Source organism: Oryzias melastigma, linkage group LG11, assembly GCF_002922805.2.
Source record: "Oryzias melastigma strain HK-1 linkage group LG11, ASM292280v2, whole genome shotgun sequence".
NCBI lineage: Eukaryota > Metazoa > Chordata > Actinopteri > Beloniformes > Adrianichthyidae > Oryzias > Oryzias melastigma.
Genome location: NC_050522.1, coordinates 11,847,957 through 11,863,568, shown reverse-complemented (window position 1 = coordinate 11,863,568; position 15,612 = coordinate 11,847,957). Strand labels below are relative to the sequence as shown.

Here is a 15,612-nt window from a genome sequence, read left to right as displayed (position 1 = left end):
AGCAAAGGTGCGGTTTACGGCGCTGCAATACTATTGTTTCATGGAATAGAAGAAAAACGTCCATGTTTGAGAATATTAATGAAGCTTCAAATGAATAAGCAAGAATGGAGGATAAAACGTTTCAAGTTTTAGGTCAAAATTTAAGTAAATCCCTGATTTTTTTTTTTTTTTTTTTTACTTTTTGAGTTTTTCAAAATCAAATCCGCTTGGAGACAAAAACAGACAGAAGGACAAATGCTGTAAAAGCTTAAACTAAATAAACCATGATTTCCTTGAGTGGACATGATGGATTATTACCTTTTTTAAGGAAACAACCAAAACTTTTTTAGAGGAAACTTGACCTTTAGCACGATCAGAATGCACCAGTTCATCTACCTATTGCTCACAGTGATGCAGGAATTACGCTTTTAGTAGTTTTACTTCCAGTTTTTTGTTTTTTTTCCTGTTCAACAGCTGAGCAGACAGATAAGAGCTGAAGGCCTCTTGTATTGGACATATGTTACAGTTACAAGAGAGGGTTATGGATCTTCTGACACACAAGGGGTATACTTATATAAACCCCTTTTGTAATTTAGGCTCAACTTTATTCATATTGATTATGTTTGTATCTTTTTTTTGTAGGACCAGATAAAAAAAAAAAAACGAGAAACAAGAGGACAGAAGTGTGAGTGATGTTGGAAACGGGGGTAAGGGCAAAAAAGAAAGGGGGAAAAGGTGTGAAAAGGTGAGTCGACACCTGTGCTCAGGTGGGTGTTTATGAAGAGCTTAACAAACATTCATTCCAACATAAGCGATATGACTCATAATTGTAATGCTTCTTAGAATAAATCCTGTGTATTTTTATATTTTTACTTTTATTTGTATTTTATATATATATATATATATATATATATAATTTTTTTGTATAGTTTTGGCCTTGTCTTAGTTTTGTTTGTGGTTTATACATTTTGATTTTTTTCTCCACAATTTTATCTTTGCTATAAATCATAAAAAAACGTTTGATGTCAATTTTTGTAGTCAAAAACTGACAATGTTTAGTACTCAGAATTTAGTTTTTTCTACAGTTTGTGGAACGATTGTGTAATATAATCAAACATATATATGTAAAATAACTAGAAAAATATGGATTTAAAGCATTACTACAAAAAACACCCCAAAAAAACAGTAATATGGGAATAATAAGATATATTTGGGGTTTAGGTTTCACTTTCCTGCTGGTCCTGTGAGCTGAATGCTGATAGAGATAAGTTTCATTCAAACATGGACATGCCCGATAGTTTTGTTTAGTCAGTGGATTGGAAGCGTTAGTCATGGGCAATCAGAACGGAAAATAAATGAGATCCAAAAAGGATTATGGGATTTTTAAAGCAGTTTCTGCTTTTTACCTTCCTCTCTTCCTCAGCTTCTTGTATGTTTAATTATGGAAAGAAAAAAATTAATTCAGTGTTTGGGGGGATTAGTTTTGTTTTTACCTTCAGGAGGACTTGAATAATCTTTTAAATATTACGTGTTTTTTTTTTTTGCTCCAGTTTTCTCAAAATGCAATAAATGTTTTATTTTTTGCCCTGTTTTATATTTATTTCTCAAAAAAGTTCTGAGGATTTTACCCTTTTTTACCCCACAAACCTATTTGTGAGGGCATTCAGAGCAGCACGAGGAGGACATTTGTTTGAATTGTCTCTGTGTAAAGCAGTTTCAGCCCCATTTGCATTTTCTGTCGTTCCTCCTCGCATCACCTCCTGATTCATCCTCCATCCTTCTTCTGGCACAGCTCCACTCACAAGCAACACTTCAAGCTCAGCTTTGATTAATTCTCACTCAGATTAAAGAGCACGTTCTGGATAAGGTGAGGTGCTAAATATAGAATAATGCAGCACCAGATGATTTTGTGACACAGCTTGACAAATTTCACAGCTTTAATCTCAGCTGGAATGGCAGCCGTGTCATTTGTGATGTGTTGCATCATTGTTACAGTTCCTCCGCTTTGCAATTCACGTAGAAAACCCACCTAAAGTGTCGTTTCTATGCAGATCGCCCAGGACAGGTGGGATAAAGACCCACGCGAGAAAACATTTCTGCACCGTTTTATTCAAGAAAAACAACAAATGGTTGTGAAGCATAAATCATTTTCAGTGCGTTGCTGTAAATGCAAAATACGTTCAAAAAACATGTTTTTTACATGTCAAATCCTTAAAATTATCTTTTTACAAGTAAAGCAATCAGAAAAAAAAATTTGAACTGCAACATATTGTTTATTTAATGCTGCAGTGTTTAAACAGAACCAAAAGTCCGTATGGTATGAAAAAGAGAAATAATGGGGTATCTAGAAAAGGGTTCCTGTATATTATTGATGCACAAAACCCCCAAACTCAGTTGGATGATGGTAGAATTGTGTATGGTGAGAATCTGGTTGACTAAATAATTTTGCTACTTCAGGAACCGTACCTCCTGCAACAGAATATTAAGTAGTTGTGTTTATCTTTGGTTTAAAGTAAATGAAGACAAGTGTTAGGACAGGGGTCGGCAACCTTTAACAGTAAAAGAGCCATTTGGGGTCGTTTTCTACTGATTAAAACCTAGAAGGAGTCGAATAGTCTTACTTTAGCCTTTAAGAAATTTGAATTTGCATTCATGGCCTTTTTACGTGAATTATTTGAAATATTTTTAACCTGAACAAAAGTGAAAATATAAATAGAAACTTACATGTCTCAAAATGAGATTTTTTAAAGAACGTTTTTACCTTTTACCATTAGTAGAGGCCAAATTAGCGAAAAATCTAGCTTGTTACTAAATTAAGAGCTAAACTCCAAATTAACATAAAATTCCTCTGTAAATCAGCCAAAAATGAAAAACATGTTGGTAAAACAAAAGTTAAACTCTTAATTAGCCTACAAACCCCAGAAGATAAAAAATTAACCAAAAATGTTAGCATATATGGCTAAAATATTAGCTGAGCTTTAAATTAGCATAAAAAAAAAAACTCATTAGAGGCCAAATTAGCCAAAAAAGCTAGCTTGTTACTTAATTACTAGCTAAACTCAAAATAGCCTAAAATTAGTCAAAAATGTTAGCATGTTGCTAAAATAAAAGCTAAATTCTAAATTATCCCACACAAACTTCAGTAGATAACAAATTAGCTGAAAACATCAGCATTTTGCTAAAATGTTAGCTAAACTCCAAATTATCATACAATTCATCAGTAAACTAAGTAGTCGAAAACCTGTCGTTAAAATAGAAGCTAAACTCTAAATTAGCCTAAAACCCCCAGTAGACAACAAACTAGCAAAATTAAAGATTAGCATGTTGCTAAAATAGAAGCTAAACTCTAATATTTTTGAAAATTCCACCATGGAGAGATAAAAGAGTCACATGTTAGGATAATGTGCTGTTATGCCTTCATTATATTTACATCTATTTTGTTCACAAATTTGTTTTCTTCACTGTAGCACAAACAGAAGAATCACAGTTGTGTTCTTTCAGCAAAAAACAAACTGCATCCACTGCTGTCTGGTACAAATATGATTTTTGTATTTAACAACACTATAGCAATGTAGCTTAAAAAACAAGTTTTATAGCAGATATTGATATTATTTGTATTCATTCTGAAGAAGTCATAATGAAAAAAAAGAGGGAGATAAATATAGGAGGAGCGTTTTTTTTAACTAATGCTAACATCAAAGTTGGTGTAGAGATCAGTATAAGTTCAATATTCCACCCTCTTAATTTGATGTTTTAAGCGATACGGTCTTTTAGAAACAAAAGTATCGACATTTCATGCTTTGAAATCTTTCTTTGTTTGTGTTTTTATGAAGGTTCTCACACTAACCAGACAGCCCTGCATTGACTTCCAGTTACCAAGTGGCATGTAAAGGTTAACATGCGCCTCGTTATGATGAATTTATGGTGATTTGTTGAATACTTCAATTGGATTCTGATTTGCTAACTCAGGTGGTTTCTTGTTTGGATGGATGGTATGTAGATTAGCAGGCAGGAGCTGGAGAACAATGAGGGTTGGAACTCTTGAGTGTGGGGGTGTTCGTGCGGTTTCCAAAAACTAAATACTGCTGAAGTGCAGACTCAAATGGGGTTCAGTTAAAGGATAAGAACGTTGAGTAGCCCCAATAATGCCCATTGATCATGTTGGGCTGAACTCTTGTGCCCCCTGGTGGTACAATCTTGCAACACAATTCACATCTTTCTTCAACTTATTGAAAAACAAAGAGTTTTCTTTGTACACTAAGTATAACATCATGACGGCTCTAACTCTGTGATGATGCTTTAATTCCATTTGGAGATGGATACAGCCACAAAGTGGTGCCCTGCATCGCCCCTCATTTGTGCTGCGGCACCGTGTGACGCTGCTGTAATTAAGCAGAGAATGAGCAGTGGTGATGGGGAGGCAAACCACTCTCGGGGGCAACACAAGAGTTAATCACGGTGAGAGGAGAAGGCTGCTGAATAATCAGGAGAGATGTGCTTCATTTGGCAAACGATGAAATCTGAAGTGGATCGAAGAGGTTCGAGTACTTCTGCTGAACACACGTGAAGCTGCATACAATAAGATGCTTATTTTAGTGGTTTTAGATTTTATTTATATGCAAATAATATCAAATTGTATATTTATATGAAGTATAAAAAAAAAACAACTTAAGAAAATTATTTTTAGATGAAATTAGGACCCAAGCAAATATAATAACATATATATTAGCCTTAGTTTTTTAGAGTAATGATTAATATTTAGTTCTTATACATTTTATGTGATTTTCTTCTTGTTTTAGCATCCCTGATGTATATTTTTTATTACATTTTTTTTCCTGTAAATACTTGTTCATGTGAATAAAATTATATTTTTTATTAAATTACTTCTATTTTAATATTTACCGTTATAACTTTGTTTCTAAATGTAGCAATCGTAAAAAAGTGATCAACAATGTGACTGCACAGTGAATTGCAGGTGTCCAGAATTAACTGGAGGAGGCTGTAGCAGAGTTAAAAGTTTTATTCGGCCAGGCAGAAGGCACAGAACCGACAGCAGTTTAACAGTAAAAACTCAAGACTGTAAAACACACTTAACCCTTTAAGGGCGAACGTGTCGCCCCAGACACATTTGGACACGTGCTCTTTGAATTACCGTAACTCCTGAACCGTTTGCTCTATTTTAAAAATTTCAACAGTTTCTGAAAGCTGAGACATTGTGTTTTCTTGTGAATATCGGTTCATTGCGGTAATTCTACCCAGAAGCCCGCGGGGGGCTCCGTTGTTTACCGGTGAGACAGACGGAGTGGAGGAGAGATGCAGAGACCGGAGAGGTCAAAAAGTTTTTATAACGGCGAAAAAAATAAGAAAAATTTCTGAAAGACGACCATCGTGGGAAATATAACCTTCATGGAGGTTCAGAGAAGATTTTGGGACCGAAGGAGCAATAAGAAGGAGTCATTTTTTGCGAGAAAAGGTAAAGTTTGTGGAGCTGCATTTCCGTGTTTTTTCCTGAAGGAATCAAGCAGTTGCTAGCTAGTTTTTACTCACACAAACTGTGTGAGAGAAATGTCATTCAGATGCCACTTGGATTATTTTTTTTACTCAAATATTATAAGCAATTTTATAAAATAGGCATATATTTATGTTTGTTCAGGAAGTAAATATCATAATAAATAAAAACCATGTTTCTTCAAGTGTCCTGTGGGCTGCAGCTGATGATGCTGGAGGACCAAAGATGAGAAAACGTGAGGATGCTGGAGGTGCTGGTGATTTGGTCAGAGATCAAAGCTGCTCATCACATCAACAACAGTGGAAGAGATTCAGAACCATCTGATGGAGATCATCATCCACTGAGATTCCATCCCAGACGGATCCCAGGTGTCCAACCATCTCTAAGTACAGAAAACCATCACCAGGTGAAATCTTTTCCCACTGATGCTGCAAACTTTGCACCAAGAGCACTTCCTGGAAGTTTGGGACTTGTGACTGTCACTGGCAGCATCACCAAGACCTTTGAGGAGCCAAAGAGGACAGATCTCCACTATGTGACCAAAATCGCCTGTAGATATTTGGCATTTTATGCACTGTTTTTTTTGCACATTTAGAGGGAAATATACAAATATGTTGTTGTAAATTGCTTGACATTGAATAAAATTAATCTTTTAACAAACAAAATCTGTTCATCATGTACATTTGCAATGTTTTTCTCACTAAAAAATCTAAAAATCACATTTCGATTTTGTGTTTTTTTACTTTTTAAATTGGTCTAACACTATTATTTAATAAAAAAAAAATGTAAAATGATTATTTATATTGAAAATTCAATGTCTTCTGGAAAAAGGGGCAAAAGCACACATTTGTAGGACATTCTTTGACCCTTTCAGAGTCAAAATTAGCAGAAAAGTCCAGGCGGACATTTTGAGGCTTAGGCCAATGCAACCGGCCCAAATAAAACAAATCACAACAAATAAAAAGGGGCAGACTGCAAGTAAAAACAACACACTTAAGAACAGCTTGAGGGATTACATGTAAAACCGCTGCTTTGTAAAACTGGTGCTGAAAGGCCCGGGTATAAAATGATTTAAAACTAATAAAAGTGGCACAATCAAATACAATAAAAATAAAAATGTAGCGGTATAAAATAGTGGCAGATTAAAAGCACAACCAATTCATCCTGGAAACAGATACAGTGCATATTTAAATAAAAAAAGCACATCAAAACATAAGGGAGAGCCTACAGTGAAAACACTTACAGCAAGTCATGACTTTCCTCCCATAAAAGTTCCAGGCAGTAGGCCTTAATCACGCCAAAAATTTCTAAAAACACAATTTACATTAAAACGAAGTTGTTAATTAAAAATAAAATGCTAAAATTGTGTTAAAAGAATTAAAAACTGCTCACGTTCACTTCCGCGTTCCACCCGCCACCCTGTCTGGCGGGTGGGGGCTTGCAACAGCACAAACACACCTGAGGCAAAATAATCCTTAAAATGCTATGCTAAACAGGATTTTGGATTACTGGCAAGTATATCGCACCTTACGTTTTGAACCCGACGTTTCAACGCACGGCCAGAATCTCGAGGGAGCTCCACGTGTGCTTGATTGGCCTGACACAAGCTGGACGACAGCGGCGTTTAAAGTGAGCACGGCTGCAGATTGGATCACTAAATAGCGTCCCCCATCAATAACAAACTACACACCTAGTGTGAGGCCATTTTCTGGGTCCTAGTGCCCTCCATGTCACAACTCCCGGTTACATAAACATTCTGTTTGGTGTTTTTTTTCTCTTATCTAAATCCTCAGCTGCAACATTTTTAACATGTGTGTTGGTTTTTGTTTCCATTTTTAAAATCTTCTGGGTTTTTTTTTTTTTTGTATACATTAACTTCTACAGACAAACTGACCAGCGTTTGATGGATGTTTACTGCATCCTTTTCCTTAATATTTCTTCAGTCCATACGTTTGATTGTAAAGACTAAAATAGCTCTGATTGAGAGGTTATTTAAAGTCAGAAAGAAGTAAAGGGGAAAAAACTTATATTTAAGACATTTTGAGCTGAATCAAATCATGATTTGGAAAGAAAAATATTTTCTGAAATTAACCCAAAACCAGAATAAATCCAAATAATTCAAGAGTGCTTCATAAATATGTGTTTTCTTATTCTTTGGCCATGATTTAAGCACCATACCGAGACTCTACTGCACTATATCCCCATATCTAAATAGTAAGATATCATATTTAAGTTAAAAACTTTAATGAAAAACAAGTACAAACGTATTTCCTTGCAGACGTCTGTGTTGGATTGGTTGTGTAGGACTTATTTAAGTCACTGCCTGATGAATGCACATGCTTGACTGCATGAGGCGTGGGAGTGAGGGGATTTCAAAAAACCCATTAGGAAGAACTTGTAAAAGGTGGCAATAATAGTAATAATAAAAAAAAAAGACGGAGAGGGTGCCTTTTAAGTGCAGACCATTTATTGTAATTATGAGGGAAAATCTGCCAGAACACTTGTGCTCCTACCAGAGAAAAGACACAAGCTGAGAGTCAGCTTCATTACAAACAGAACAAACACTTTCTTCTCTTCAATCAAGCACTTCACCGTGGAAACAGTGCAAACAGAAGTCATTATAAGAATGATTTACTGCTATAATTAAAACTGAATGTGGGGGAGGGAGTAACATACTATGGATGCTGCTCTATAACATTTCTTCATGTTTGGATGAAAGACTGAAGTTCTGACTGCAAATATGGTGGAGCATTGTGAGAGTGAGGAACATCTGCTTCTAACTGGTGTTTAAGCCAACCAGAGAGCACCTCTTCATCCTCCGTCTTCCTGCTCTTCACTCTTTTATTCTGCTGTCTCCATCATTCTTATTATGTGTGACCTTTCTATAAACTCTGAATGCAGGCGGAGTCAGGTCAGCATCCTCAAGATGAACATTCCTGATCGAGCCACTCATGCCCAGTGTGTATGAAGTATAGACTCTAGTCAATCAAAGACAGGCAACAGGAAGTGAGGCTACAAATACCTTCTGGAGGTGAACCAATGACGAATCCCGGTATGTCAGAATGGGCGGAGCACCAGAGGGAGTGTCTCTTGACAGATGGGAGAAATGCAATAATGGGTTCATGAAAGTATGAATCTCTTAATTCAGTGTGCAATAGAAGGGTATTGATATCAGCCCCTCAAAAATATTTTAATTGAATGGCGTATACTTGTATAGCGCTTTCTACCCTCCTTCGAGGGCCCAAAGCGCTTCACAGTCACAGACCCATTCACCCATTCACCCATTCACCCATTCACGCACTGGTGGTGGCTCCACTGCCGAACACTGGCGCCAACCTCCCACCAGAGCCAATTTGGGGTTCAGTGTCTTGCCCAAGGACACTTCAACACATGAAGGGGCAAGGCGGGAGTTGAACCCACTCACTTCTGATCAGGAGTCGACCGCCCTACCGCTACACCACGGCCGCCCCAATTGAAACTTAATTTGAAAATATATATTTAGGTACATCAAATATTTCTTCACATCAAGGAGCCTTCTTAGCTCTTATCCACAGGAGATGTTTTGGTGACACCTAAAAAACATACTCTGACATACCATAACTCTTCCATTGATAATATGTTGATTCTGACGCTTTGCACCGATGTGCAACACATTAATAATGTAAAGTGTTGTTTATTGGTGTAAAAACGCTCCTCTTCATGACAGAATCAGTTGAGGTAAGTGGATTGTGTGAACACCTCACTATCGTAAAGTGTTGCTTTGCAATACAATGAAAATTCAACGAAGCGGTTGAAGAGTTTTAGTTGTTGAAAGAACGTAAACACTAGAGTTAAGGGTTTAGCAGTACCTCACATTTCTATCACTGACTTTATTTAAAAACAGTACATTTTAACCTAAAGGAAATGTGTCAAAAAGTAGAATACATTTAGATGTTTTTGCAACACAAATTGAAACCTCTAATGAGTGATCATCCGGTGTTTGAAATTACTCAAAAACATGACCCAGACTTCCACAAAGTACTTCAAATTTTTGTGCTGAGTTCTAGAAATCTACCTGCTATAAAGTATCCCAACAATTCCAGTGTTCTAACAGCTCCTGAGCTCTTTTCCTTATGTTTTTTAAATTTCCAGGCTCTGTCTATTTAATGGACTAGCAACCTGTCCAAGAGGAACTGGGATATGCAACGTAATCCTAGCGGGGAAGAAACATGTGTAGATATTGGACGGGTGGGATTGGCAGTCAGACAGAGTCACCTCCTGCCAAGACGCTGACAAACGCAGAGCTCACAATTGGAATTCTAATCAGCATTTTCTTGGCAAGGAAATTGTTGTTTTTTTTTTTTTTTTTTGCCATCCAAAAGAAAACTGGTAAAGAGAACTGAAAAACATCATCAACTAATCTGCATCATTGGCAACGTGAAAAACATATCGGAAAAGATGCTGAGGACCAAAGAGATTAAATGTCATGTGGATGCAGAGGGGGGAACATCTGCTGCAACTGCCAGGACTGAGGTGTGTCCAAGTTCCCATTAAAAAAAAAAATCCCTCCCATCACTTTTTCTTATGCTCCTCTTCTTGACCCCGCTTAAATCGACAAACATGAAACAAGAGAGGTTCAGAGGGAAGAAGTTTGCAAGATTCAGTCCAACTTGTCCTGCAGCTATGCAGACGATTCAACCCTGGATTATGTCAGTACTCAGCTAAAACTACAAATACATGAAGATAGACAACATAATACACAAATTAGCTATGCTAAAAACATGCACAAATAATTGTGGACAACACAAAAAAGTAGTTGTTTTATTAATAAAGGGATGTCCAATCAATATTTCTTCTTCTTCTTACCTTTACACCTTGAGACGTTTAGGGTAGCAATGACATTTTTCCATTGTGTAGATGGTTCCCCAGGTGTGTCCGGTTTGGCACAGGTGATCTTTGGTCGTCCTCTTTTTCCATTTCCCCCTGGTGTTCAGGGTAGGGCCGTCTTTAAGATCTTGCTTTCTTCCCTCTTTAGTACACGTCCAATCTGCAGCGTCTTTTGAAGATAATTGTTGACATGTCAATAGTTGACGATAGATCTTTGTTGGAGACCTTTTGGGGACAGAAAGCTCTCAATCCTCCTCAAACGCATGTTGTGGGAGTTGGAGAGTTTTGTCGAATCTTGCTGAGTCATTCTCCAGCACATACAGTAATACTGACAGAACACGGCTGCTGAGTTTGAGTTTGGTCTTGGTGTTATATTGTAATCATTTCCAAACATTGATCATGCAGATGAATGTAATCTTTGTTTTGTTAATCCTGTTCTGTATGTTGTTCTTTCTTCCACCACCTGATGTGATGATTCTACCTGTGAGGAAGCCCCCACTAACCTCTGGCGTGTTTGTTGATGAGGAAAAAATCCAGTTGAAATGTATTCTTTTTAATAAAAAGTTGGATCAGCGTACTCTGGATCTCCACAAAAACCTATAAAATGGAGTCCAAAAATAAATGCCCCAGGTGGGTCTTGTGTGGCTTTGTCTTGCAGGAGGGAAGAACCCCTGTCTCTAATACCTTAAATGGTGGTCCTCACAAAGCCTACATCTTGAGTGGTCAGTGTCCATGTTCCTGGTCCTGCCAGCAAGCTAATTTATAGCTTTGTTTTTCAGTGGAAAAGACCTGATTAGGTCATGGGAGCTGGCTGGTTTCAACTGGTCTGGGGCTTCTTGTGGGTTAATGTAACAATGCATTCATCATTTTAATAATAACAAGGTATAATAGTGTAACATAACATAAAAATATAAAAAAAAAAAAACCTTCACGTACCATAATATAGAGGTATGAAAAGGTCTTCATTTAATATCAAAACCCTTCATATCTAAGTAAGTAAAGCTTTCTGTGAATGTAAGTTCTGGTCATTGACCTTGATGGGAGCTGTGACGTAGTATTTAATGTCAGGGTGTCATTTTTGACATCTTGTTCCCAAACATCTTTTTTCCTGAATGTTATTGATTTTTCCGAGACCTCTGAGTAACGGGAGGCTGCAGTTTAAGGTGGACATCTTTTCAATGCCACTTTTAGGCCAAATACGAAGTCGTCTCTTACCCCTACGGCTTCTCCCTCCAATTGTTTAGGGAGGGGTAGGGTTGTCTGAAGCCTCATGCTAGCATAGATGGCTAGTCTTTATTAATGACATCATCGAGTGTGAATGTCGTACGAATTTGGGGACACTATTTTCTCCATAGCTCTCCGTTTGGAGGACTAAATATAGGGGTAGGGAGAAGCAGTAGGGGTTGGGGAAGAATTCTGATTTGGCCTTATACTTATTTTAGTTGTTGAAGTCGTCAGGGGTCCCAGTCTACCCTGGGGGAGGACTAGAAACAGACCTCAGTATCATGTGAGCTGCTATTGGTGGGTATGGAGGTGGGAGGGGCCTGTGGAGGTTGAGAACTGTGAAATGGATCTGCACTCCACTTGAACTTGTGAAGGTTAGATAGAAACGCCTAGAAGAAACTAAGTCTTGATTTCTTAAGGCTTAACTTGCTAAGTTGGGTAAATGTTCTGACAAAAACACATTTCTTGAGGGAATGGTCATTTTGTTATTCATTGTCCTTCAACATTAGTATGTGTGTTAGTCTTCCTCATTTCTTATAAATAAATCCTATACATGAAGATATAACAACAGAAACTTACCAAACAACAGAGATGGTAGAACTCCGCCGTGACTTTTTTGGGCTATCTTCTAAGAAGGCGGCTGTAATGTAAAATGATTAACCTCACATGTCGAAGGACAAGACACTAAACTCCACATCACTCCTATACACTGGTACCAGTTCGGCAGCCATTGGTCTGTGAGTATGTGGATCTGGACGAATGGGACTGTGACTGTAAAAGCACTTTGGGTCTCAAACGAATGTAGAAAAGCGTATAAGTATACATCATTTATCAAATATTGACAACTTGGGAGAACCAAACCAGAGCAATCCAGCTTCTTCTCATCTCTGGTGTGCACATTCATTTCAGGAACAGGCTGTTGGAGCATCTGTGGTTTCCTCCTGCATCAAACCGGTGATGCATCAGCCGAGCTGAGCAAATCTTTTCCCAGTCAAGCCAATTAAAGTGTTATTAATCCCCCAGTTTTTAGAGACAAAAGCTTTGATTTTAATCTAAGATCTGAAACACATCCACCTGGAACGGCTCCTAATCTGCTCCAGACTCGAACTTTCAAACTAACCAAAGTCAGAACAAGAAAATGACCAGTCTTTCACTATTGCAGACTATTTTTTTCTTCACATAATCTTATAATCCCACGTGGAGAAAAGGTAGAGTCTTACAGAGCGGTGAGCCACGTTAATCCGTCTCCAGCTGTGCTCGGGGAGTCGCTCTCATCAGTGTGGAACCTTTCCCTCCGAGCTCTCGGCTTCAGCAATGCAGCAGGCTGGAAACAGTCACGTCAGAGCTCCCCATTTCCTCATCAGCGTTCTGCCGATTACATTTTCTGACTGTTTCAAAAAGAAACCTACACTATCGGAAGGATGGTGTGTGCATGTGGCTGGGGAGTCATACAGTCACTTTTCATTTATGAATTATGAGACTGATCTGGCCTCATACTTTTCTGAGTCCAAAGCAAATCAGATTTATGTCCCAATGAGCTTAAAATAATCAGAATCATGAATTCAAGCCGTAACGCCTGTGTGTTTGTGAACTCCATGGTGATCCGTCTGTTATTGACAGCTTGTTGGAATCTGCTGGTGCAACATACAGGCTGATGGAGGGTTCCCCTCTAATCTAATGTATTTCACAGATCATCACATCACGAGAAACAGAATATTTTCACATTTTATCTCCCAGTTTTAGACAGCTCCGTCTCAGCTTCCTGGCAATCTGCTGCCACCCACTGTTGAAAGTATTCTGAATCTAGTAACTTTTCTTAAACTACTTTACTCACCACATTACTTTACGGATAATTTTTCACCTGTTTAACCTTAGTTTTTATGATGTATTCTTGTCTTCAGTATATTTTCTGTGATCTAACATTGTTTTTATTTACTACATTTAATTAAAATTCTCTTTGTGTCATTTTTGGGTCAAGAAAACCAAAAAAATATGTAGGTGACAAACAGAAAGTCATAAAAAGTCAAAGATGCTAAAATATAAGGAAATATTAATAGAATTAAAAAGGATAAGAAACATAAAAGAAATGTACAAAAAGTAGATGAAAAGAAATATGAAAAAAGTAAATGACTAAGGTGGAAAAATGTTCATTAATGATAACAAATAAAGAAATGATGCGAATATATGCAAACATTTAAGAACGAGAATAGACTCAAATTATAAAATTAAAAATATAAAAGCAAATCAGAGAAGACAGACCAAAAAAAACATGATAAGGATTGTTTTTTTTGGGTGAAGAGTGTGAGTTATGGACGAGATAAACAAAAGTAACAATTAAAATGTAAAAGAAACAATTTGGACATCTCATATTATCGAAAAAAAATGTACTCTAACAATAAATGTTTATAAGAGATGAGCGTGTTGGTACAGAGTGGACAGATGGTACACTGTGTGATGCTGTGTGATGAGGAGAGGGCGCTGGAGACAGCAGTGTTGCCCAACAGCTGAAACAAACCACCACATACATGACGCAAAACTCCCACTCGCAGACACGCGTGCCATGTGAGCACGGCTGCACCAGTAAAACGTGAAGTCCTGCAGGTGGTGTGGTTGAACTAAGCCCCAACGTGTGTGTTATAAGGGAAGAATTCCATGTGTTCATACATTTTAGTCACTCTTTTTGTGTCCCTCTCTTCTCTGGATCTCCATGCAGTCAAGGCATGTGTCCCTTTCTCGGGCTGCTTCGTAAAGATTTTTGTTTTTACTGTTAGCAAGAGTCAATTCTGTCCACAGTCCCCTACTGCATATGTTAGTTACAAGAGATCGCTAGAAACCATTGATTGTATATAAAATTTGGACCAAATGAATGAGATGTCTCCCTAAAAAATGAGTGAAAAAGACGGCGGCTGAAAATCATTTTTTTTTTTTTTTGCATTTTAAGCTTTAAACCTTGAATAAATGAGGTGTTTCTATCCAAATCTGGCTACAACTCTGAAATCTTGTGGAATTTTTGCTGCCGGTTAATGATTTTTGGCTACTTCCGTTTCCGACTAACCATCCACCATTTTATCTGCCTCCAGTCCTCTGATAAATTGTCTTACATTCAGGTCCTACCAAATGTAGTCAATTCAGTCGCCATATTTTATGGACTTAGCTATACTGGAGCCAGAAGCCATCAGTATGCAGTGATTGGTCAAAGTAAGTCTGACAGAACATTTCTATGACAACCACTCTAGCCAATCAGCCGTGAGCTTGTTGGAAGTCTACCCCCCTACTACTTGAAGGCTGGCCATTGACTGTATATAGAGAACTGGACAGAGTGGGAAGTACCTGCTGGGTTCAAGAAGCCGAATACTTTATTTGTCCAAAGTTTTCTTAACATCTTCTTGCTAATAGTAACTTTTTTATTTTTTTTTTTACAATATTTTTGCTGTAGCGTGAGTATAAGCATGTGACCTCCGCTGGCTCCTCTACTTTGATCGTTTGATTGACAGATTCTCCCGTGCTGCTTTCAATTTAAAGGGGTGTAGACTTCCAACAAGCTTACTCCTGATTGGTGACATTAGTTTCAATAAAAACCGCTGACTCAGACCGACTAAGACCAATAACTTTCGTCACATGGTTATGTCCGAATCACAGGAAAATGCCGCTGGATCCAGAGGCTGTCCAGTTCCATCTATACAGTTAATGAAAAGGGCTCAGGAGAATCTGCCAATCAAATAATCAACATGAGACCACATTATTTTATTGAGGGATCTGATTGGTCAATGTATAACTTTGATAACTTACACTAATAGCTTTTATTTCTCAATAGAAGTCTATGGGATTTTGGCTTCTTGGATCCAGTGGCTACTTCCTGTTTTGAACGTCAGGGGGGAGGAGTCACTCAGTCCAATTCTCAAATGGTCAATGATTTGGACAATGTGGACAATGTTTAGTGCACTGTATTAGCTACTAAACAGGCTACTATTTGTTTTTCTTTTTCCCCTCTCCCTGTACATTTAATTCTAATATGGGTGGGATTATATAAGTTC

General features: G+C 37.6%; 1 long non-coding RNA gene across 1 annotated transcript; it reads right to left on the bottom strand.

The window, feature by feature from the left end:
- Positions 1-6,247: 6,247 nt before the first annotated feature.
- LOC118599408 lies at positions 6,248-8,757 on the bottom strand. The gene is made up of 3 exons (XR_004948742.1): positions 7,015-8,757; positions 6,881-6,946; positions 6,248-6,795 (listed from the first exon to the last, which is right to left on the bottom strand). It is a non-coding gene; the product is annotated as an uncharacterized LOC118599408 (long non-coding RNA).
- Positions 8,758-15,612: the final 6,855 nt, after the last annotated feature.